The sequence below is a fragment of the Ranitomeya variabilis genome, chromosome 6, assembly GCF_051348905.1.
Source record: "Ranitomeya variabilis isolate aRanVar5 chromosome 6, aRanVar5.hap1, whole genome shotgun sequence".
NCBI lineage: Eukaryota > Metazoa > Chordata > Amphibia > Anura > Dendrobatidae > Ranitomeya > Ranitomeya variabilis.
This window is the reverse complement of record NC_135237.1, coordinates 478,248,831-478,275,610: the sequence shown is the minus strand read 5'-3', so window position 1 is coordinate 478,275,610 and position 26,780 is coordinate 478,248,831. Positions and strand designations below refer to the sequence as shown.

The following is a 26,780-nucleotide window of genomic DNA, read 5'->3' as shown; positions in this document are numbered from 1 at the left end:
TCTGCCTGCGCCTATTACGGGCACATGTCAGCTGTTCAAAACAGCTGACATGTCCCGACTTTGATGCGGGCTCACCGCCGGAGCCCGCATCAAAGCGGGGCTTCTGACCTCGGAAGTACTATCCTGTCCGAGGTCAGAAAGGGGTTAAGTACTATATTAGTAGAAAAAGGAATAATTACTCATCTATGTTGTGGAATCCCGCCTAGACCTCGGCCATGTACCCTGATGCGTGTTTTACGTGCAAATAGTCTCGCTTCCTCAGGTGGCGTGGCCTAACTTCGATCCCAGTCTCGTGTTTATAGTAAGCCATTCCGGTCACATGACTGCTCGGCTACCTATCAGTGATTTGTTAAAGTGCACATGTGCACGCAGCGCGTCCCGTAGTCATGCCAACCCACACCTCGGAGGGGGCGTCCTAAACTCAATCACGTGAGTGAGTCGGCGCCTAGCTACACAAGCATGATGACACAAGCAGGACGGCAATCCGGAGGTGGCAAGGAAGACAGCATGGGACACGGTGCATTGAGAATGGTAATATTAAATAAAAAATACCAATAAAGGGTAAACAACAAAATATACAGTATGTGCGCTATTAAAGGTAGAAAAAAACTTGCTCAATGATCAATGTGTGAACTAAGTGATAAAGTGCATGGTGCTAATTATTTAAATTCTAAAATGCTAAAAATATATGATTCTAAATAGCAAAAAATAATAATTTATATTAGTGAAAAAATAATCCACCCATGATAAACAAAATATATGAAAAAAAAATTAAACAACAGCACTTATTATGAAACTTAAAATGAAAAATACATGAGAAGAGGATAGGAAAAAAGGGATAAAACTATAGACTATGCTGTTCCATCTCCAGACACTTTAGACTATGCTGTTCCATCTCCAGACACTTTAGACTATGCTGTTCCATCTCCAGACACTTTAGACTATGCTGTTCCATCTCCAGACACTTTAGACTATGCTGTTCCATCTCCAGACACTCTAGACCAGTGTTTCCCAAATTCCACTCCTCACGGATTCCACAAGTCATGTTTTCAGGATTTCCATAATGTTGCACAGATGAGAGAATTCCTGAGGGCTTGATGAAACTTCCACCACCTGTGCAATACTAAAGAAATCCTGAGAACATGACCTGTGAGGACTGGAGTTTGGGAAACACTGCTCTAGACCAAGCTGTTCCATCTCCAGACACTATAGACTATGCTATTCCATCTCTAAACACTATAGACTATGCTGTTCCATCTCCAGACACTATAGACTATGCTATTCCATCTCTAAACACTATAGACTATGCTGTTCCATCTCCAGACACTATAGACTATGCTATTCCATCTCTAAACACTATAGACTATGCTGCTCCATCTCCAGACACTATGGACTATGCTGTTCCATCTCCAGACACTATAGACTATACTGTTCCATTTCCAGACTCTATAGAATATGCTGTTCCATCTCCAGACACTTTAGACTATGCTGTTCCATCTCCAGACACTATAGACTATGCTCTTCCATCTCCAGACACTATAGACTATACTGTTCCATTTCCAGACTCTATAGAATATGCTGTTCCATCTCCAGACACTATAGACTATGCTCTTCCATCTCCAGACACTATAGCCATACAGCCGCATAGAAATGCATGCTGTCACGCTCGTGTCAGGGGTATTGATGGCCTGTCCTAGCCGTCTGACAGCACCCATAGGCTATGTTCACACGTTGCATTTTTGCAGCATTTTTTAATGCAAAGTCTATAACATTTCAGAAATTTCATGCACACACCTTGTTTTGTCAGAGAGCAGCGTTTTTGCAAAATGCTTAATGTCTCTTCTTTCAGCGTTTTTGCAGCGATTTTGATCCATTGAACGCAATGGGTAGTGCAAAAAAAAAAACACTGAAAAAAAAACGCAGGTTCAGGTTTTGCTGCATTTTTGGTGCCAAAGTTTGATGAAGATGAATCTGATTTTTTTTTAATGCAATAAAGTTTATCAGCAAGAGACAAGTGTACCCTGACAAAAAAGCAGAATAAAAAAATTAAGCAAAAAACCCAGCAAACACTTTAGAGAACCTGCTTTTTGATAGCAGCTTAAACACAGCTTGAACTTTGCATTAAAAAAAACACAGGGAATACGCTATGTGTGAACATAAAAGAAAGCCACAAACCAATGTCAAAATAAAGTAGGGGAGAAGCCAGCGCTGCTTATGGTCAGAACGCAATACATAAAGTGCACATGCACATCTTAATTTCTAACTGTATTTCAAAATGAGACATTTAGCAAACAATTGATCAATTTTTTGAGCCACCCCGCCACGTCAAGGCATTCTCAAATGGGGCAGTCCTACTACGTTTTTTATATTCGCTGTGCCATTACGGCCTCCTAAATGTATTAAAAGCGTGGCGGGGTGGCTCAAACAATTGATCAATTGTTTGCTAAATGTCTCATTTTGAAATACAGTTAGAAATCAATATGTGCATGTGCACTTTATGTATTGCGTTCTGACCATAAGCAGCGCTGGCTTCTCCCCTTTTTTATTTTGACATTGGTTTGTGGCTGACCACCACTGTTGCCGTGCGCGCTGGGTTATGCATTCTTTCTGTTTCTGTGTTCATTGTGATTGATCTAGGCTGCTGTACACACATACAGCAGCCCTGCCCTAGGCTCTGTTTGAATGTGCACCTGTGTCTGGGCCTGTCTCACCCTTCATCTGCTGGTTAGGCAGTGTGGAGGTTGGACCTGAAAAGTCCATGTCCAGACCTGGTCAACCTTTATCTGCGCTTGCCCTTTCTGGTGCCATGGGAGTGATTCAGAAACACTTTCGGTACAATTTGCTTTAAATGTGGTTTTGCTTTTAATACATTTAGGAGGCCGTAATGTCACAGCGAATATAAAAAACGTAGAGTAGGACTGCCCCATTATGAGAATGCCGTGGCGTGGCAGGGTGGCTCAAAGAATTGATCAATTGTTTGCTAAATGTCTCATTTTGAAATACAGTTAGAAATTAATATGTGCATGTGCACTTTATGTATTGCGTTCTGACCATAAGCAGCACTGGCTACTCCCCCTTTTTATGTGTGAACATAGCCTTAATGTATAAATCAGGAACTTTTCCTGTCATGACCAAAAACACAATGTGAACACAGGCTTATTGGTAAAATTAGCCAGAGGAAAATATGGAGGCAGTTTGTAAATCCACTGCATTACTTATCTTGTACTGATAACATTATAGCATGCATTCTTGTCTAGAGATTCAAGGTATGCTTCAGAGCTGAAATCACTTAGAGTAAATGCACTTTCATAACATTTTTGACATGTTATGGCTGTAACACGATAACAACCTAAGGAAGCAGCCAACTCTGTTTTTTTCCAATTTTTGTTTTTTCTTCTCCTTATTAAAAGAGCCATAATGTTTTACATTTTTTGTTGTCAACATAGCCTTGTAAGGGCTTATTTTTTAATTTTTAATTTTATGTCGTTTTTATTGACATTATTCAATTTACCATATAATGCACTGAGAAATTATGAAAACACCCACAATTCCGACACTGATTTATAGGTTTTGCTTTTACGGTGTTAATTTTGTGGAGAAATTGAGCAGGCAACCTGATTTTCCAGGTCAATATGATTACAACTAGGGATGAGCAGATCTATAAATGTCTGGTTTCTGGTACCTGACCAAAAATTTAGTCCATAGTTCGATTTGGGTACCAGAACTGTACCTGAACTTGAACCAGAACTCCACTGAAAACAATTGAGTCTTGCCTCTCTCTCTCTCTTCCCCCGGAAGTCCGAACATTGCAATGGACTTTCTTTTAAGTTTGGGTTCGCTCATGTCTACTTACAACGATGCCAGACATGCATCAAAAAATCCTGAAGTTTTTGTATTTTTCTGTTGAATGAAGTATAAAAGGCCGTGTCTTTTGCGTGCCAAGTAGTAGATTTTTATTAGCCTTATTTTGGGATACATACTATATTTTGATCTCTTTGCATTGCATTTTTTGTGAGTGGTGCTGCGTCCATTTTTTTTCTTTATGACATTTCCCATACAGGTTAAATAAGTTTATATTTTGATAGATCGGAATGTTATGGACACAGCAATACCAAACATGTACCGTATATTGTTTTAATTTTAAAATTTCTTTATTTTGCCCTGGGGAAAAAAGGGGTGACTCAAAGTTTTGTTTTTATTATTTTAATATTTTTATAAACTTAATTTTTCTACTGGTATTAGATGGCAGATGCCTACATCTTCATTGTGTGCAGCAGGCTCAGCTTTTGAGCCTGCATACACCTGTACCCTCTCCATGACATAATGGTAAATCATGGTCCTTGCGGCAGCTGATCGACAAAAACCAGAGCAGCAGCGGAGAGGCATTTCTGGACTCAGGGAGGGTGAATAAAAACTCAGTTTGTGATTTCATATATTGCTGAGCCTATGGGCTGTGGAGCATGATCTTTATTTCATACCTGGTACTTCTACAGCAGTCTACAGTTACAGAAACCAACAGTTAGAAAACCAGGAGCTCAGCTAAGCTGTAAGAAAGCTGTCAGCTATTCCTAGTGAGAGACAACATTCCAGTGACAAGCAGAATTGTGAGTTCAGCTCTGGACTATAATACAGAAGTTACCAGCATATAATTGGGTTGCTGATGACATATTACTTATCTCTATCGACTTTCACTCTGCTTATATCTCCTTGTAAATACTGAAAGCCCGGATGTGTGTCGATGATTTATTTCAGAAGTTATATAACAACATGACAAGAATAAAACTTGGCAAAGGGTTATCGCAGAATATTGAAAGCCAAGAAATAAAAAACCCAAAGGCACAATGTAAAATTAATAATGCTGCACTGTCATTCATTGCAAGGAACGCAATGTGACAGTCATTATTTTACTTTGATAAATTAATAAAAAGGAAACCTATAACCGTATAATGAAGAGATGTTCAGTACAAATAATAAAACATGAAACTAGTGTGTAGTAAGTAGGATGAATTATTGCAGTTTTCAGGGTATGCTCAATCTAATGAAGATGGAAAATATCTGTACTGCCTGTAATATTCAGAAAACCCAATGCATCTAGGTTTCTAGCGAAAGTCTTACATAACATCAGATGCCTGGTTATGGTTACCCTACATTGGGGCAGGTGCAGAGACGACCGTGTATTCTCTCATCCGAGGTAATCTGGCCGATTAAGCCAATCACACGCTGATCAAACTCTGATTAGAGTGTTATCATAGAGTGACCGGATTCTTTCAGATGAGGAGAAGATGGAGAAAAAAATTCTCCATCTTCTCCAATCTGTGAATCCATGGAAATCAGACTGCACTCAAATGTCATAAAAATGCAGTCCGATGGTTTCCACTGACACATCGTCTTGCATGGCTGAGTTTGATTCTAATATCCAAGCCCATCTGAGAAAAAAAAATGAATATGTTTATGACGCCACCATTGGTCCGAGTGCGATCTGATGTTTTGTCAGATTGTACTCTGACTAAAAATATATGCGCGTCTGCACCTGCCCTCATGATGAGTGCCTCATTTGGTTAGCCACATTGATAAGTAGGATTTGTGGATAATCTGCACTGGTATCCCATATAATACATCCAAATCCAGACAGAAAGTACGTGTGTTTTTTTTTAATTATTAGTCAACACGTTTCGAAGTACTACAGACTTCTTCATCAGGACTAGTGAGGAGCGAGTGTGCTCGTTACTCAAGATTTCCAAGCATGCTCGGGTGTTCTCTGAGAATCTTGGGCGTGCTCTTAGTTTGTTTGTGTCACTGAAGCTGCATGATTTGTGGCTGCTAGACAGCCTGAATACATGCAGGGATTGCCTGTTTGTTAGGGAATCCCCACATGTATTCAGGCTGTCTAGCAGCTGTAAATCATGCAGCTGCGGGGACACAAGCATAATCTACGAGCATGCCCAAAATACTCGGAGAACACCCGAGCATGCTCGGAAATCTCAAGTAACGAGCACACTTGCTAATAACTTATCAGGACAAGAAAAGCAATGCTGGACAGGGCTGGAAAAATGCTGGTCCCCGGACAGGTCTCCTAACATTTTTGGGACATTATACAGTTTTTTAAACTTTTGTGGTACAATGTATGAAGAGGCGATTCATGGAAATATGAACCTTTCTGTTTTCTGAAGGTAACAGTATTAATAGAGAAGTTTTTGAAAATAATCAGATGGTAATTCCACACTGTGCCAATGTCAAGGCTAAAAGGAATGAGCAAAGCTCTATGTTGTAGTACCTAAATGAGTATAATTTCAGGGGAGTGGATCTTTATACTTTATTAATGGACTGAAGAAAACTGCATACATGCCTGGAAGTCAGTATAAAAGAGTCTAAAATACTGAAGATTTACATTGAATGTCTACAAGCAGAAATCTAGATAAAGGAATTGATATACAAGTTAAACTGGAAAAGGACATCATGTTTCATAATACAATGGATCAACTGATCAATCGACACCAAAATGAAAAAAACAAACGGCAACCTAAAGTAAAATCCAAAAGGAAGCTAAACCTCAAACCAACAACTCCTCTAACGATGCTTACATGGCACTGAATTCCCTATGGGATACTGGTCATTATTCGGACCCTATAGGAACCACATGAAGTAGGAGAGTTGTTTTCTTACATGTCTTGCCTGCAGGCCTTGGATTATGTGAAATATGTTAGTATCTTACAAGAAACTTGTAATAAACACTCTATAACTCAGAGTTCTTGAAGGCTGAATTCTACAAGATGATGTACTGGGTAATAAGATCTTGTTTAGTCCCTGTTGCTTGAGTCTTAGTTATTCATTCCCGGAGAAACCCAGTAATGCTTCATCGAAACCTACTACACGAACAACACATATATCCTGATAATGCAAATATTTCTTGCCGAATGGCAGCAGAGCGTGTTAGATTGATCCAAAGACAAGTTCAGACAGGAATGAAAAAATTGTAAAATAAGAATCAGAGAGCTACAACCTTCACTAACATATTATTGAATTTATAAAGTGAATAAAAATTATATGGTCCAAATTTTTTCTAGAATTCATTCCAATTACTGTTCTTGACTTATCCAGGCTCAGCTTCTTCTCGCCTTTTACATAATCGGTGAGTCTGTTCCTGTTCACGCTGCTGTTTGGCACTTCTGTTGCAGGTTAATTTAGCAGCCTCATCATTTTTGATGGCTAAAATAATGCAATATGCAGAACTATTCTTGACATCAAAATGACAGGCACCTCAATGGATCCCAATGAGACCCCTTTTCTAAGGCCACGTTCACACCTTCAGTATTTGGTCAGTATTTTACATCAGTGGAACAATTGAAGGAAAAGTATAATAGAAACACGTCACCACTTCTGCATTTTTCACCCTCTCCTGATTTTGGCTTACAGATACTGTTGTAAAATACTGACCAAATACTGACCGTGTGAATGTGGCCTAAGTCAAGGCTACATGTGGTTGTCCTTAGGAAGGCTTTAGATTGACAATTAAACCACTTACATCCCATCAGTCCTTGGATCCAGTTGTGTCTTTCCACCGCCTTTGGTAGTCTTTCCAATTGTTTATGGTTGCTGGAGCGGTTGGTATATACACTAATAGTGGCTGTGTCACACACAACCCTACCAGTTGAGCATTCCATGTGGTTACCATTCTATATAACTAGGATAAAACCTTATTGCGCTTCACATGTTTTTTACAGTCTTAAGTCAAGGCTTCACGACAGAGCATCACAGCTTATGTCATGAATAGACGCTATGGTGCAACTGTGAACACAGCCAGGTGTATGGTGGGTATAAAAAGTCTACTCACCCCTGTTAAATTGCCTAGTTTTTGTCATGTAAAAAAAAGCATACCAAGAAGAATCATTTCAGAGCTCCATCTTTAATGTCACTCATAATCTCTACCAATCCATTGAGAAACAAACTAAGAAAAGAGAAATTACAAAACTAGAATAATGTTGTTGCATAAGTGTGAACACCCTCTTAGAATTGGGGATGTGGTTGTGTTCAGAATTAGCCAATCACATTTAAACTCATGTTAACCCCTTCATGACCTTTCAATTTAACGATTTTGGCCTTTCTTGGTTTATTTCCCTTTTTCCAAGAGCCTTAACTTTCCAAGTACGATGAAATTGCAACAAAAGAGCAATTACACAATTGTTTTTTGGGGTTTTTCATTTACAATGTTCACTACATGGTAAAACTTACCTGAAAATATGATTCCCCGGGTAAGTACGAGTATACCGATACCAAATATGGATAGCTTTGTTTTTTTCATTTAAGTGATGAAAAAAAATTCCTAAATTTGTATGAATTTTTTTTTTATGTTGCCATTTTCCAAGACCCATAATGTTTTCCTTTTTTTGGGATCTGAGGCTGGGTGAGGGCTTATTCTTTGCAGCTTGAGCTGTCGTTTTTATTGATACCATTTTGGGGTAGATACAATGTTTTGATCACCTCTTATTGTAATTTTGTAGCGGCCCAAAACCGTAATTCAGGGTTTTTTAATTTTTTTTTCTTGTTACGCCGTTTACCGATCAGATTAATTGTTTTTAGATTTTGATAGATCGTGCTTTTCTGAATTCAGCAATACCAAATATATTTTTTTATTTTAGTTTGTTTTATTTTCAATGGGGCAAAAGGGGGGCAATTTGACCTTTTTTCACACTTTTTATCAATTTCAATCTTGAACCTGTGATTGTCTCTGATCGCCTGTGCTATACATAGCAGTTCTTCAGCACCACGAGCTGGCGTTCACGGGCAGACTCCTGGTTGTCATGACAACCCATTGGTGCCCCTTTATCACGTGATATGATGTGGGATTAATGACACGCTTCCAGGTGGCACGTATTAAATCTGGGTGTCAGTGATTGACAGCCGAATTCAACAGGTTAACAGCCGCAGCTGGAGCACCACTCTACCCGCAGCTGTTAGAGGCACTTGAAGGCTGATTAAATATACATCAAAGGTCATGAAAGGGTTAAATAGTAGTCAGTACACAGCTGGCATTATTTACAGTGATTCTGGTTAACCCCATATAAAGTTTAGCTGCTCTAGTTGGATTTTCCTGACATTTTCTCAGTTGCATTATCAGCAAAAGCCATGGTCTGTAAACAGCTCACAACACAACAAAGGGATCTTATTATTGAAAGTTAACACTCAGGAGAAGGGTATAAAAAAATCAACCACGGAATACTGTGAAGCAGGTCATCAAAACGATGCTTAAGTTTGGCATAACAGTGAAATTACAAGAAGAAAATTGGTTTGGGAGGCTGCCAAGAGGCCTACAGCAACATTAAAGGAGCTGTAGGAATTCATGGCAATTACTGGTTGTGTACTGCATGTGACATCAATCTCCCATATACAATGAAAAAACATTCAAACCGGCTATGTTTTGCCAAAACCTACATCAAGTCTGCCAAAAGCATGTGAGAATACGTGATATGGTAGGTTGAGTCCAAGGTTGAAATTTTTTGGTCATAATTAAAAAAATGTATGATTGACGCAAAGTCAGCACTGTGCATCACCAAATGAACACCATCCCCACAGAGGAGCAAACATTTCCAATTCTTGAAGTCCATGCTGATAGACTTCTACCCAAAAAGACTGAAGGAATTCCTAAATTCAGAGGGTGCTTTTACCCAAACGGCCAGCAAGGAAGGGAGACTTCTCAAGCTACCATTACAGGGGAAAGTCAAGTATATACAGTATACAGGTAGGCCGCTACCACATGGCATTCATTATCCATGTGCATACACCAACAACCAGGAGCATTTAGTGCAAACTTTCTTCCTTTTTTTTAATAGTCAGACATTCACCATTTCTCATTTGCACTTTTATTTTGTGCACTTTCATTCACGTCTCTGCAGCAAACAAACAGCTGTATGTAGCGCATCTCTTTATATCTTTTTCTTCCTTTGATACCCACACGCGGGTAGACCGTGCGTCACCATATGCAGCTTTATACGCATTTAACTAGTGGCAGCGCTGGTATATGTACTAGAAAACGGGAAAAAAATTCCAAGTGTGGTGAAATTGCAAAAAAAGTGCAATCCCACACTTGTTTTTTGTTTGGCTTTTTTGCTAGGTTCACTAAATGCTAAAACTGACCTGCCATTTTGATTCTCCAGGTCATGAGGAGTTCATGGACACCAAACATGTATAGGTTATGTTTTATCTAAGTGGTAAAAAAATTCCAAACGTTGCTAAAAAAAAATAAATAAAATAAAATTGCGCAATTTTCCGATACCCGTAGCGTCTCCATTTTTGTGATCTGGGGTCGGTTGAGGGCTTATTTTTTGTGTGCCGAGCTGACGTTTTTGATGATACCATTTTGGTGCAGATACGTTCTTTTGATCGCCCGTTGTTGCATTTTAATGCAATGTCGCGGCGACCAAAAAAAACATAATTCTGATGTTTCGAATTTCTTTCTCGCTACGCTGTTTAGCGATCAGGTTAATCCTTTTTTTTATTGATAGATCGGGCAATTCTGAACTCGGCGATACCAAATATGTGCAGGTTTGATTTTTTTTTAATTGTTTTATTTTGAATGGGGCGAAATTTTTTTTTTACTTTTGCCATGCTTCAATAGCCTCAATGGGAGGCTAGAAGCTGGCACAACTGGATCGGCTCAGCTACATAGGAGCGATCATCAGATCGCTCCTATGTAGCTGAATTACAGGCTTGCTATGAGCGCTGACCACAGGGTGGCGCTCACAGCAAGCCGGCATCAGCAACCATAGAGGTCTCAAGGAGACCTCTGGTTGCTATGCCGAAGCATCGCTGACCCCCGATCATGTGACTGGGGTCGGCAATGTGGTCATTTCCGGCCCGATGGCCGGAAGCGCTGGTTAAATGCCGCTGTCAGCTTTCGACAGGGGCATTTAACTAGTTAATAGAGGTGGGTGAATCGCGATTTCACCCGCCGCTATTGCGGGCACATGCCAGCTGTTCAAAACAGCAGACGTGTCCCAGCTATGATGCCAGCTCACCGCCGGAGCCCACTTCAAAGCAGGGGATCCGACCTCCGCCGTAATAGTACGGCGGAGGTCGGTAAGGGGTTACGTTGTCCATATTTATGCAATGACATTATTTTAGTTATTTGTTTTTTGAAAAGATTTGTTTGTTTTTCAATTGAATACTAGCGAAATACTCCAATATCTTTATAAACCATAAGAGCCACAGCTGTATTCATAGTTCTGATCATTATCGAAAACAAACAAGTAAGTTGTCCGACACTCCAGTGTCAGCTCAGCTGAGCTCCTATAGCAGTGAGTACGTTTTTCCTACGTCGGATTAGCCTGGTCTAAAGATGACATATTCTTGAATGTAAATCACATAGGCAAACTCTCTACGTAACATAAGGGATAAATGAGGATTTCAGCTCTGAAGTACGGCAAAATTCAATGGAAACTTGTAATATTATTCCGTTACAGTCTGTATTATCGTAGAAGATAAGTAATACATTATTTTGTGAATTCTAAAAGGTAGGTGGGGTTTCCAAATTTTCAGATTGTTTATTTAGATTTTTGAATATACTTTATCAATACATTTTTCTTTTTTTTAAATCCATGGCTGATTACACTAGTATACAGTGATTTTGGTGCCAGCGATGCTTGAATGGTTTTATATTAAAGGGGTATTCCCATCTTGAAGATCCTATCCCAATATGTAGAAGGTGTAATTTGAACAATATTAGAAAATACCTCCAATTAGAAATGTATAGTTTTTCTGATTCGCCCCTCATGTGCAGGTATTGCAGGACCTTAGGTATCCATGGTTACGACCACTGATATAGTAACAGTTAATTGGCTAACCATGGAAACCTAAGGTTCTACAATTTCTGCACATGTAGAAAGAGACATAGAAAATCAGAAAAACTATTCTACATTTGTAATTTGAGGTATTAGCTATTATTATTATTATTATTATGTTGCGCCTACTACATATTGGATAGGATCTTGGCGATGAGGATACTCCTTTAAGTTTATGGTGCAGATTAAGAATATGTCTTCTGTTTTGCCGGCTTGGCTCTAGTTTCTGAGATATTTAATAGCTGATTAATTAATTACAGTAGAATTATGGCTTTATAAAGTGGCTTTTATAGCATTGTAAGCCTACAGACTGAAATATAAAATAATTATATGAGATATTTCTTTACCTAAGACGCAGTTACAGAGTCAAAAGACCAAAAGCTTTTGCCTTTGTTATCCCACACAAGTCGTATTGGGGGAATGCATTATTTTCATGGATGAATTGTTTCAAAAACTGGAGCCAATTCAATAAAAGTAATGAGATTTTTTAATTCAGCCCCCTCAAAATACCCGAAATCTATTAAAAACGTATTGGCACATGAATATTTTTTTTTTTGTAGACCTGTGTTATGTACTAAACAGGTATAAAAAAATATTTTTTTTGTGCCAAAACCTGATTTTTTCCCAGTAAACTTTATCAGCACGCACAAGAGACAGATGTAGCATGACAAACCGCAGCAAAAAAAGCTCCAAAAACTCAGCAAAACCTTGTTTTTTAAGCAGCTTCTTTCCTGCCAGGAGATCAGGTTTTGCTGCAGAAAAAAAACAGGCTCCTAGTGTGAACATATTCATACGCTTCACACCTATTCAATCGTAATAATAACCCCAAATTTTGTCAGGGGGTGCCTTTGGATCCAAAAAATGCCACCTCTGGAGAGCTGCTGAGGTTTCCTTTAACAGCTCTCACACCCCTTTAAGTTGCGACAATCTGATAGTTTATCTTTTGTAACAAACGTTCAGATTATAAATTGTGGTTAGTACAAAATGCAGACGGATCTGTTCATTGAAGGAGGGTTGTTCTGCTTGTCACGGGCTTAGCCAGGGTGTCATAGCAACAGGCTTGCCAACATCATATAGGATTTGCTGCAAATGATTTCCCTTGTTATGAAATACTTTGTCTCACACTGTGAATTTTACTATTAACCATTTCTGCAATCTGGAAACCCCTTAAAGTGTCTGCTAGTCCTCATCCTCCACAACAAGATGAATTGATTTTGGAGCACATGCCAGTCTAATATGTCCAGGAACTATCCTGAGCCTCAAGCTTTATAACTTACCACTTATTATTCTTGAGGGGGCAATTTCTCTCCATCAGCACCATAGGTACTGGAGCTTCTTTTTCCTCAATTCCAATCATGCATTGGTTCTGCTATTGCCTAATGATTAGCTTATCCTGTATTGAAATCCTACTTCTCACTTGTGACTGTTTGCTTTTTGTCAGACAGGAGAGCAAGAGCTGAGAAACAAAGATCCACCCCTACTTTAAGTAATCTGTCTCTGGGTCTATGCTTCTGGAGATGGATTATATTTGAAAACAGGTAAGCAACAAGTTAAACAGAAGTACCAAACATTCTGGAATATTTTTTATTTTATTTTTTTGTGGAGGTGGTGGTGGGGAAGAAAGAAGCAGATTTCTCTGATAACATATATTACAAAGTTTCTTATTTTCACGAGTATTATTGATTTAGTAAATAAAAATTAAAATGGTAAGGCTTTAAATCTGGATGTTAGATGGCTGTCAGCCTGAACGATGGTTGAGCAGAACCTTCAGCAGGTAGGCACCTCAGCCATCTCTATCTTACACAAGAAAGCTTGTTCAGCCAAGCACTCCTGTATTCTCTAAGAGAGAGCCACTGCCAAACATGTCTGGCGTTGTTGTAACCCTGGGAGAAAAAGAGGATTGGTAGTCAGAAATAAGACATGCCGGATACTTGACTTCACCAACAATCAGTTGACTGGGGTCCCATACATATCTTGGTATATAAATCCCCTATCCTGGGCCCCATGCTTGTATACAGTATATATCCCCTATTCTGGTATGCATGTTTCCCATCCTAGTATATGTCCTGTGTCCTGGACCCCATCCAGGTATATATATCCCCCCTCCTGGTATATGTTCCTTGTCCTGAGCCTCATCCTGGTATATATTCCCAATTCTTGCAATATGTCCCTTATCCTAGACCCCATTCTGGAATTATATGCTCTCATCCTGGTATATATCCCCCATCCTGGTGTATGTCCCTTCTCCGGGGCCCCCATCCTCGTATATAGTCCCAATTCTTGTAATATGTCCCTTATCCTGGACCCCATTCTGATATATATATCCCCCATCCTGGTATTTGTCCCTTATCCTGGACCCCATTCTGGAATGTATATCCCCCATCCTGGCATATGCCCCCTATCCTGGACCCCATTCTGGAATGTATATCCCCCATCCTGGTATATGCCCCCTATCCTGGACCCCATTCTGGAATGTATATCCCCCATCCTGGTATATGCCCCCTATCCCGGACCCCATTCTGGAATGTATATCCCCCATCCTGGTATATGCCCCTATCCTGGACCCCGTTCTGGAATGTATATCCCCCATCCTGGTATATGTCCCCATTCTGCCGCAGTTCTTTAATGCATACAAAAAAAATTAAACCATTATACTCACCTTCCCTCCACTTCCCCACTGCGTGGTGTCCTCTTCTGAAGCCAGCAGCTGACTTCAGTGTGCAAGCAATGGGAATGAATGACGTCACTGCCATGCAACCCCAATCACGTATACGCCGACGTCAGCTGCTGGCCTCTGATTGGCTGGCAGCATGTATTACTGCGCACGGACTAGACGGATCTCTGCAACACAATAAACTTCAGCTGAATGTGCGTCTGAAGATGCACATCCAGTTGAAGCTTGCGCTGGCATTGGTGGGCACCTTCCCACACGGGCCCGGTTTTGACCTATTGCAGTCGTTACACCACCTCTCGATATTGACCAACATTATTTTAATATGTATGTGGGGCTTTATTGTTGCAAGCTTGAGACAGATTCCAGCTTTTCCTAAAAAGTAACAACTGGAATGGTCATCTGGGCTCAACCTCCAAAGTCCCCAAATTGTATGAATTGATATACAGTATCATATATATATATATATATATATATATATATATATATATATATATATATATATACCAATCATAACTTCTGACAAGGTAGTTGAAATGTCAGCCACTAGTTGTCACTTAGTTTCTATTAACAGGTAGAATTAAATAATCACTCAAAAACTCCTATTTACTGCAGTTTTATTACTGAAAGTGGATCTATTAGACGATGATAGTAAGTAGTAATAAAAACATGAGAAGTATGTGACGTGTATAAGAGAAGCAGACAAAATATTTAGGTTAGAGTTTGCTTTCATAATTGGCTCATCCACACAGAACTCCAGATTATGGCTCAGCCACAAATGAAATGACTAATGTTTGCTCCTCCTGATCTGATTGATTATCTAAAAAGTCTAAAAATTAGGACATGAGAATAATTATCTCTAATTCGCAGGATAGTTTATCACACAATGCTGTCCAGTAGTGATTAATTAAAGTTGTTTGTCTTGTGTCAAAGCCAAACGATGACGGTCTCTCACATGTCAACCAGGATTAAAGCTGGAGTCACACTAAACGACTTACCAACGATCACGACCAGCGATACGACCTGGCCGTGATCGTTGGTAAGTCATTGTGTGGTCGCTGGGGAGCTGTCACACAGACCGCTCTCTCCAGCGACCAACGATCAGGGGAACGACTTCGGCATCGTTGAAACTGTCTTCAACGATGCCAAAGTCCCCCTGCAGCACCCGGGTAACCAGGGTAAACATCGGGTTACTAAGTGCAGGGCCGCGCTTAGTAACCCGATATTTACCCTGGTTACCATTGTAAAAGTAAAAAAAAAAAACCACTACATACTCACATTCTGATGTCTGTCACGTACCCCGCCGGCGTCCACAGGGTTAAAACTGCTTTCGGCAAGAGCGCTGCTAATATGCACGCGCTGCTGCCGAGAGCTTGTCTGCACTGAACGTGTCAGCGCCGGCAGTAACAGCGGTGACGTCACCGCTGTGCTCTGCTTTACGGCCGGCGCTGACACAGTCAGTGCAGGGAAGCTCTCGGCAGCAGCGCGTGCATTAGTAGCGCTCCTGCCGAAAGCAGTGACAGACATCAGAATGTGAGTATGTACTGTTTTTTTTTTAACTTTTACAATGGTAACCAGGGTAAATATCGGGTTACTAAGCGCGGCCCTGCACTTAGTAACCCGATGTTTACCCTGGTTACAAGTGAACACATCGCTGGATTGGCGTCACACACGCCGATCCAGCGATGACAGCGGGTGATCAGCAACCACAAAATGGTCCTGATCATTCCCCAACGACCAACGATCTCCCAGCAGGGGCCTGATCGTTGGTCGCTGTCACACATAACGAGATCGTTAGCGGGATCGTTGCTACGTCACCAAAAGCGTGACGTTGCAACGATATTGTTAACGATATCGTTATGTGTGACTCAGCCTTTAGGCACTTTGGGTGGAGAGGTACTAGACAAGGAGTTTTGTCACTCAGCTGTTTAGCTGTTTCTTAGGTATTGTGTTCCCGTACAAAAGTAAAAGACTTGACCAGCTAATGCTAAAAGCAACCATTAGGCCATGTTGATATGATGCACTCCCGATGCGTTTTTTTTGGGCATGATTAAAAATAAATAAATAAACGCATCTTTGCAGCATTTTAAAAAAAATAAAATAATCCTAATCTACTGAGCTAGGCTGAATTATTAACCCTTTCATGACATATGACTTGCATGTTTCTCTACAAATAATAATCTACATATAACTTAGCATTCAACTTGGGATACTTTCTCTACAAATGATGACTGCATGTTTCCCTACAAATGATTTAAATCAGCCATCCTGTGCCTTTAACAGCAGTGGGTGGACCTTTTATCCTGTTAACCTGTTAAATCCTACTGTCATTCACACATATTTGGTACCGCTGCCTGAATTATGTTTTTTTGGCCCTCGTAACATTGCAGTGAAATGCAATAAGAGGTGATTAAAACATTGTCTCTACCCCAAAAATGTATGAATAAAAACGTCAGCTCAGGGCACAAAAATAAGCCCTCACCCATCTCGAGATCCTGGAAAATAAAAGCGTTACAGGGCTTGGAAAATGGCGACAAAAGTAAAATTATTTTTTCATGCAAATTTCTTGATTTTTTTTTCACCACTAAAATAAAAAAGTATACATGTTTGGTGTCTACGTATTCATACTGATCGTGCAAATCATATTGCCAGGTCAGTTTTACTATACAGTGAAAATGATGATTAAAAAACCCACAAAACTATTGAGGAATTGCAATTTTTTTTTTTTTGCATTTTCACCACACTTGTCATTTTTTCAAATTCACTATATGGTAAAATCAATTGTGTCATTCAAAAGTACAACTCATCATTCAAAAAAACAGCCCTCATATGGCTGTATCGATGGAAAAATAAAAAAGATATGGCTCCTGGAAAAATAAAAAAGGTATGGTCCTGGAAAAATAAAAAAGGTATGGTCCTGGAAAAATAAAAAAGATATGGTCCTGGAAAAATAAAAAAAGATATGGCTATTGAAAGAATAGGAGGAAAAATTGCAAAAGGAAAATGGCTCGGTGGTGAAAGGGATAATCGTTTGCTGATTTGAAAATAATAACCATATAGATATTTCACAACATCCATGGTGCCCTATTCGTTCTGTATTGCTAAAGCCTAAATATGGGGCCAATGTTGGGTTCTTCAGCCTTATAAGGTACATGAAGCATTTAGGCATAAAATCCATTGAATTCTATGGGTAAATTATAGCATAAACTAGAAAGCATTTGGGTTATTCTGCACTGCCTTAGAAGAAAGGATGAGGGATACCAAATTTAATTTGAGGCGGTTTATTCGTCAACGTGTTTCAAAGTCTAAACCGCCTCAAATTAAATTTGGTATCCTTCATCCTTTCTTCTAAGGCAGTGCAGAATAACCCAACTGCAGCAGTCTAAAGCCTTTTCAGTGATTGTGTGCACACAACCAGACCAGGTGAGCGCAATCGGGCATATCTTCCATCACTGTTTTTCCAGATAACACCCTATTTGTGCTTCGCCTCCTCTCCACTCTCCAGTTTCTCTTTCTGGATTATTATGGATAAATTATATACATAATAACTTCACTATATATTTGTAATTCCCATCATGATTTTATTGATGACATGAGAGGGACCAGGGTCTGTTTTCCACAGTTTGAAAGTAATACTACTATGCATTTCTGATACTACCATAAAAATGTATCTGATGTTATTTAGGTAATTTCATATAAATTATAATGTATTTGAAGAATGTTGGAGATGACAATGAATAATGGTCAGCTTCAAGGTAATTCCATATTTCCCATTTCACTGTGACCCCCGTAATGGTGTCATCTTCACCTTAAGAAGGAAGAGAAATATGAAGATAATTGCTCAATGGTGGCTTCTGTCGTATAAACTTTAAATAAATTACATATCCCGTACTGTCTAATATTCATTTCCATAAATAACACAATAGGAATAGTCGGACAAGAAGGGAAGAAGAGCAGAGAAGCGATGATGCATCATCCTACAGATGAAAAGTAGTCCCAACAAAAATAGGCAACCAATATTTTTATTGAGCCATTAGCAAAGGAATAACTTGTAACAATATGAAGGATTCTGATCACAATCTGACTAGTATGGGCTTTTACATTTGTACTAGACAAAAGAGTCCAGTTGAAAACACAAGAAAATTGCTTGTATCATATCTGGTCTTTAAAGTCCACTGGAGACACCACAAAATACACCCAAGGGGACACTAACAGCAATGGTTGAAAAATATCAACAGTATTAATTCTTCTTTATGAAACTGCTCTCTACAGGGACCTCACTGTCATCAGAATGTGAATGCTCAAGAGAGCATCAAGGAGGCAGCCCACGGGAAGAGACTGCGTCATGGTTAGGCCCATCTAATTCTTGGTAAGAACCCGTGAAGAACGCCAGAGACTTTCTCAATAGGCAATGCAATGTTAGCAAACATAGTATGGAGGAAACTGCATGGTCATGCAAAGGGAGGTCTAACAAACTTTAGCCCCTTTGATACGGTTTGTCACTAGGAAGCACTTTAAGAGAATGGGTAATTTAATGTACGATTTGGGAACCTTTCTACTTTTTGTAAGAGAACTATGAAAGGGAATCTACCAGTACAAAAAGGCTGTGCGGCACTCTTGTAGGGTGCTCAAATAGGGTTCCACCCCATAAATAGCAATTTGGTACTCCAATGTTTTGATGCTGAAATTATATACGTTTATTGCACATAGAAAAGGAATCCACTCATGTAATTGACGTGTCGGCCTATACTGGCCTTCTTCAAAACAGATAGTAGATGAAATGCAGGTAACGGTTGCTGTAATAGCGATAAAGTCTTTTGCAGAGAAAATAAACCACACTGGGGAGGAAAGGCGCTCCACAAGCACGGTTGTGCTTCCTGTCATAAAGGCATATCAGAAGTTTTGAACCATGGAGTATTTTGGTGCAGAGACACTCCCTGGTTGTTAAAATAAAGGAATAGTGGATATAGTTATCCTCCCTTTAATGAAGACAAATTCACAGATTTTGAGTCCTGAAGGTGAGTGGCTTATAAACCTTGTTTTAGCAACCAGATAAAACCTCTGATGTGTCTCCAAGATGTGTTAAAAGTCTTTATGAAGACTTTATAAGGTGCTGCTATACTTTTACCCCTTTTTTTACACAAGACTTAAAAACTCCTTTCAGTAAATTCCATATAAATAGGTGTGCAACTTGTAGTCCATCAACACATGGTTCATAACTTGTTTGAAGTTTTCTTATATTGCACTCTTGCAGATATTAAGCATCTTGACCTAGTTTTGATAGGACATAACACGGTAATATCAGCAGTCATAATTTACTACTATAGAACATAAATGCCATCTGCTCTGAAAAAGCCATTTTGTGTTTAACATCTTAGTGTGTACAGTGTGGCTGGAGGGTTTGCTGCCTAATGGGCCTGTAACTGCTAAATAAATTAACACATTTTTAATTGCGTGTTGCGTGGTGCCGTAGGATGAGGCTTTTACATCTTTATTAGAGTTGATTCCGAAAACATAAAGAAATGCATTTTGTCATTGCATTCCTTCTTCAGTGGAAAGCTAAAAATAGTATTATGTATTTTTTCAGAAAGGAACATGATTATGATCATGACTGATGGGGGTTTGGATTGATAATCTTGACATTGTACATTAGGCTTTCATTAATCCAACTACCAGTAGTCTGAATTTTTTATTAATCCACCAGGGGATGAGAATAGTTGCATGTGGTACAGTCATTTTTAGGGTCCACATGCCAGGATTGTGGAAAGTTAAGGAGATTATGACATAAATGTTGTTCATAAAGAAATATATAGTATGGTATCTTGCAAATTATGAGTATGCTAATAGGACTCTGTGGAGATTGGGTTTCTAGTCCAAGCAAGCCCCTTCCTGATGGAGTTTCTCTCCACAGGCACCATAATGTTATCAAAGGAAAGAATAACTAGCCTAATAATCATGCTCTCTATTAATAAATGATAGGGGAGACAAGGTTGTTTTTGTAGTAATCCCTTCTATCCATACACAGACTATGCTTGTGTGACTCTGTGCTACAAAAGTGCCACCATTTTCAAACTATGTATGCTCCCGTCTAGATTGTATTTTAATTACTAAAGGGAACCTGCAGATATGGGGTTAATACCTGCCCGGAGCCTGCACCGAGAGCCCCGCTGCCAGGAGGAAATTAAAGTGAACCTATCACCGTGTTTGGCTGATACAAGTTATGGCAACAGCCTTTCAGGGCTTATATACAGCATTCTATAACGCTGTATATAAGCCCCCAATCCGACCTGTAAGAGAAGAAAAATAACTTTTATTATACTCACCAGGGGGGCGGTCCGGTCCGATGGATGTCGCTCCTCTTGGTCTGGCGCCTCCCTTCTTCTTACAATCCCCGTCCTCCTGCTTGCTGCATGTGGATGATGGCTGTGCACTGCAGTACTTTGCTCTGCCCTCAACAGGGCAGATAAGAACGCCTGCGCAGGAGTGCGATTCTGAGGAGCCTGTGTGGATGAGGCAGGGAGGCGTCATCCACATGAAGCAAGCAGGAGGACGGGGATTGTAAGAAGAAGGGAGGCACTGGACCGAGAGGAGCGACACCCATCGGACCGGACCGCCCCGCAGGTGAGTATAACAAAAGTTATTTTTGTTCTCTAGGTCTTTTCTTCTCTCGGCCTCTCACAGCTCTCAACCTCTGAAACACACAAAGATGGTAACACCCTGGACCTGGTCTTTGTACCGCTTCCCATCTCTGACCACAACATTCTCTCCTTCACACTCACAATTCCTTGCCCAACCCAGCACTCTCCTACCTACCACACGTTCAGAAATCTACATGCTATTAATCCTCACACACATTCAGACTCCCTACACTCATTATTGTCCCCAATCTCTTCTTTTTCCTGTCCTGATCTGGCTGTACATCACTACAATGACACTCTTAGAAGCACCCTGGACCAAATAGCGCCCCTCACCCTCAGAACCTCTAAACACAGAGTGAAACAGCCCTGGCTCACATCACAAACCCGATTTCTCCAGCGATGCTCTAGGTGTGCTGATCACTTATGGAGGAAAACACGCACACCAGAAGACTTCATACACTTCAAATTTATGCTAAGGACCTATAACTCTGCCCTCCACCTCGCCAAACAGACCTACTTCACCACCCTGATCTCCTCACTATCCAACAAACCCAAGAAACTTTTTGACACCTTTCATTCCCTCGTCAGGCCAAAAGCACAAGCCCCTATCATAGACATTTGTGCTGATGACCCGGCCTCCCACTTTATAGAGAAAATAGACAATATCCATCAGGAAATCCGCTCCCAGCCACCAATTGCAGTGACTCCCATCCCTCCCTGCATCTCCCCTGGCTCACTCTCCACATTCGATCCCATCACAGAAGAAGAAGTCTCCAAGCTCCTCTCCTCTTCTCGTCCGACTACATGCACCACCGACCCCATTCCCTCACACCTCCTCCAGTCTCTCTCCAGTCTTCACAACTCACCTAACTACAATCTTTAATCTCTCCCTCTCCTCTGGCATTTTCTCCTCCTCCTTCAAACACTCTATCATTACTCCATTACTAAAGAAACCCGCCCTTGACCCATCCTGCACAAACAACTACAGACCGGTCTCCAATCTCCCCTTCATCTCTAAACTCTTGGAGCACCTAGTCTACTTCCGCCTTACCCATCACCTCTCCACTCACTGCCTCCTAGACCCTTCACATCATTTCCGCCCCCTACATTCGACAGAAACTGCACTCATCAAAGTGACCAATGACCTTCTGACAGCAAAATGTAACAGTGACCACTCTCTGCTCATTCTTTTCGACCTTTCTGCAGCTTTCGACACTGTTGATCACCATCTCCTACTCTCTAGGCTCCAGTCACTAGGCATTAAGGACACTGCTCTCTCCTGGTTCTCCTCCTATCTTTCTGACCACTCCTTCAGTATTCTGTTCTCTGGCTCCACTTCATCTCTTCCTCTCACTGTAGGGGTACCTCAGGGCTCAGTCCTTGGCCCCCTTCTCTTCTCCCTCTACACAGCCCCAATTGGACAGACCATCAGCAGATTTGGCTTTCAGTACCATCTTTATGCTGATGACACACAACTATACACGTCATCCCCTGACCTTACCCCCACTGTACTACAGAACGCCACTGACTGTCTGTCTGCAGTCTCCAACATCATGTCTGCTCTCTATCTGAAACTCAACCTCTCCAAAACTGAACTTCTTCTGCTCCCGCCATCTACTAACCTCCCTAAATCTGACATTTCCCTCTCCTTGGGTGGCACCATAATAACACCCCGGCAGCAGGCGCGCTATCTGGGTGTTATGTTTGACTCCGATCTCTCCTTCACCTCCCATATACAATCTCTTGCCCGCTCGTGCTACTTACACCTAAAGAACATCTCTAGAATCCGCCCTTTTCTCACCATGGAAACAACAAAAACCCTCACTGTTGCCCTGATCCACTCCCGCCTGGACTACTGCAATGCTCTATTAATTGGCCTCCCCCTCACTCAACTTTCCCCTCTCCAGTCCATCCTTAATGCAGCAGCCAGGGTCGTCCATCTGGCTAATTGTTACTCGGACGCGTCCGCTCTTCGCCAGTCATTACACTGGCTGCCCATTCATTACAGGATACAATTCAAAGTACTTGCTCTCACCCACAAAGCTCTCCACAGTGCGGCACACCCTTACATCTCCTCCCTCATTTCTGTCTATCGGCCTAACCGACCACTGCGCTCTGCAAATGACTTTCGACTAACCTCTGCCCTAATCCGTACCTCCCACTCCCGACTCCAAGACTTCTCTCGTGCTGCGCCAATCCTCTGGAATGCTCTACCCCAAGATATTAGGACCATCCACAATTTGCATAGTTTTAGGCGCTCGCTCAAAACACATTTGTTCAGAGCGGCCTACCATGTTCACTAATCAAAGTCATTTTATGTTTGTGTGTGTAGCCCATTCACTATCTCCATCTATCCCCCACCCCCTGAAGATGGCTGGACCCTCATTGTAAATACATCATTGTAAATACACACCTGTACTTTGTATCTCCCCCACCTCATTGTAGATTGTATGCTCTCACGAGTAGGGTCGTCTTATTTCACTTGAATTATTGTATTGTTAACGTTGTTACTTCTGTTGTGTTTGAAACTGTTAAACTGTAAAGCGCTGCGGAATATGTTGGCGCTATATAAATAAAGATTATTATTATTCTCTTACAGGTTGGGGCTTATATACAGCATTATAGAATGCTGCATATAAGCCCTGAAAGGGGGTGGCCATAACTCCTATCGGCCATACCTGGTGACAAGTTCCCTTTAGCTCTATTTCCACCCGGCAGCCTTCGGCTTCCAGTCACAGGGGTTGGCAGTAACAGTTTTAATCACCAATCTGTGTACAGAGAGCAGTGGCTGTAACCACGCACCCGGCATTGACTGGCAGCAGGCTGTAATGATGACTGAGATGTCAATCAGTGTTGGAGGCTTGGTAACAGCCACCATTGTCTATGCACAGGGCGGTGAGTGAAACCATGTCGGCCCCACCCTCGTGACTCGAAGCCAGATGCTGCTGGGAGGAATAAAATGGGGCTCTCAGTGCAGGTGTCAGGCAGGTTCAGAGTGCTATTAACCTGCAGATGAACCGCATTTCTGAAGGGTAATAGCAATTTTTCACGTGACAAGTTCCTTATAAAGTGCCCTTACATATTAGAACAGAGTCAGTCAAACTGTCCGATTTCATCTGGACTATCTTATACAGTACATAAGGTCTTTCCATCTTCCCCTACACATGATGTTCACCTGGGGCAAAAATGTATTTAATAGGGATTCATTTTGGGTTCAAAAGAGCCCACTCTTTAGTGAGTGGAGACAAGTGAGCCGGATCACAAAAAAGAGCCGGACTGCCCATAACTACTTCTCCTATTTCAATAATGTAGTAATCTTTCTTCACTGAATGCAGATTTTACCCAGAAATTGAGAATTTTAGGAATAAATTATCAATTCCTGGAGGAGAAAGAAGCAGATTTTTCTGACAAGATATGTTACAAAACTTATTACTTTTACTTGTAATGTTAATTTTGTGATATAAATTAAAATGATGGTTATTCTTTAAACCCTCAGAAGGCAGAGGTCTTGAAAACGAAACCTGGACATGATTAACTATTTCAAATTGTCTCCATGTCTATATGGTCAGATCACAACTGATCACAATAGTGATGAGCGAGTATACTCGTTGCTCGGGTTTTCTGAGCACGCTCTGGTGATCTCCGAGTATTTGTTAGTGTTCAGAGATTTAGTTTTTGTCCACCCAGCTCCATGATTTACGACTGCTAGTCAGCCTGAGTACATGTTGGGGTTTGCTGGTTGCTAGGTAATCCCCACATGTATTCAAGCTATCTAGCCTCCATAAATCATGCACCTGCATTGACAAAAAGAAAATTATTATTATTATTTATTTATATAGCACCATTAATTCCATGGTGCTGTACATGAGAAAGGGGTTACATATGGAGTTACAGATATAGTTTACAGTAAACACCTTTACAGTGACAGACTGGTACAGAGGGGAGAGGACCCTGTCCTTGCGGACTTACATTCTAAATCTCCGAGCGCTAACAAATACTCGGAGATCACCAGAGCGTGCTCGGAAAAATCAGAGGAACGAGTGTACTCGCTCATCACTAATCATAATGCATCATGTTAAAACATGCAAATGCGCATAAATATTGGTTTTATGCAGTTAAAATCTTATTAAGAACTTTTTTAAATTTTCTTTACAGCTATTCTTTTGACCAAGTTGTAAGTAGATTAAGAAATAAGTGCAGTGTTCTGAGTTTTATAACCCCACCATGTACTTAATCCCGTAGATGGCATCTGTCTGCCATATTGTATGCCCGCTACAAATGATGTGATGATGTTTTGATTCTTTAAAAAAAAAAGTTTCTCCTAGTGATGCAATCTCTTGGCTGCGCAGATCCAAAGAAATTAAATACTGTTGGAGGCAGCCTAATCTCCCTTCGAGATTGATTCATCACAAGGAATAAGGCGCTGTTGCTGAGAAAGCCTTCAGGTTAACTATGACCTCTGGTCTACCACAGTCCTTGGAACATCTGGCTCTGGGAGATTTAAGAAGATTAACCCAATGCTTTGCATTCTTCCCCTGTAAACAGCTTATGAGTTTGCTGTTCAAATATCATGGCACAGGATGGTTAAATGCCTAACGTTTCAACTTTTCTTTCCGCCTCATGTTTAATGACCATGCTTCATCATGTCTTGCTTATCGAAGAGAAATTGTAACATCCAAATAAGTAGGATTTCCTTAAGTAATGGATGTGTTTCAGCAGGACAATTTATCGTTACAGCACTCAGTTGCTCGCTTTTGTATGCTATTGCTAATGAAGGAATGAATGAAATTTAAAAAATGTAATGATAATGAATAATAATAACCACCATTATTTACATAGTGCCAACATATACAGAAGTGCTTTAAAATTGTGGAAGAAGCAAAGAAGTAAGGTGACACTAAATACACACCATGAAACAAAAGCAGAGAGGACCCAGCCCACAAGAGCTTACAATCGAAGCAAGATGGAAGAAGTGACACTACATGGGCTAATTTTACTCAAGAAACCAGCACCTTGTTTTTGCAGGGGAAAATAAAAAAATGACATAAACCCATCTCCGCTACCTGTCAGACAACTCTCTTCTTGACCCTTTAGGGTATGTTCACACTGAGCGTTTTTGTTTCTTTTTTATGCTAATTTTCAGCTGCTTTTTACAGTACCAGCAAAGCCTATGAGATTTCAGAAATGTCATGCACACACATTGGGTTTTTTTGTCATCAGGATTTTGTGCTTTGCAGGATTTTTTTGAAAAAGAGCATGTCACTTCTTACAGTGTTTTTTCAGAGTTTTTCACCAATTGACTTGAATGGATGGTGAAAAAATGCAAATACACAGGTTGACTTTCTTTGCAGCATATTTGCTGCAGAAAAGTCAAGGACAGCAGGATGTGACCTCATAGTCAGCTCTGCTACATCTAGATGGCAGGCTGCATGACGCTGTCAAAAGACAGCGTGAGCACTCAGCTGTGATCGGAGGTATAAAGTTTACCTCCGGTCACTTGTGTCAGGTGATGGGACTATTGCTCCCACCATTCGACACCTGCTGCCGCTAATAAGAGTGAGAGCAGGAGCAGATGATGGGAGTATTCATCAGCAGCTCCTGCGCTGTAAATAGATGAAAAACAATAACCTGTGTGGG

The 26,780-nt window shown here is 40.7% G+C and overlaps 1 protein-coding gene and 1 long non-coding RNA gene across 2 annotated transcripts in view; one reads left to right on the top strand and one right to left on the bottom strand.

Annotated features, from left to right (window-relative positions):
* KCNB2 (potassium voltage-gated channel subfamily B member 2) overlaps positions 1 to 26,780 on the bottom strand; it is a 372,379-nt gene that overhangs the window by 123,560 nt on the left and 222,039 nt on the right. The window lies entirely within an intron of this gene.
* On the top strand, positions 395 to 26,187 carry LOC143782792 (uncharacterized). Its single transcript, XR_013217049.1, has 4 exons — positions 395 to 531; positions 13,276 to 13,372; positions 18,778 to 18,874; positions 25,983 to 26,187. It is a non-coding gene; the product is annotated as an uncharacterized LOC143782792 (long non-coding RNA).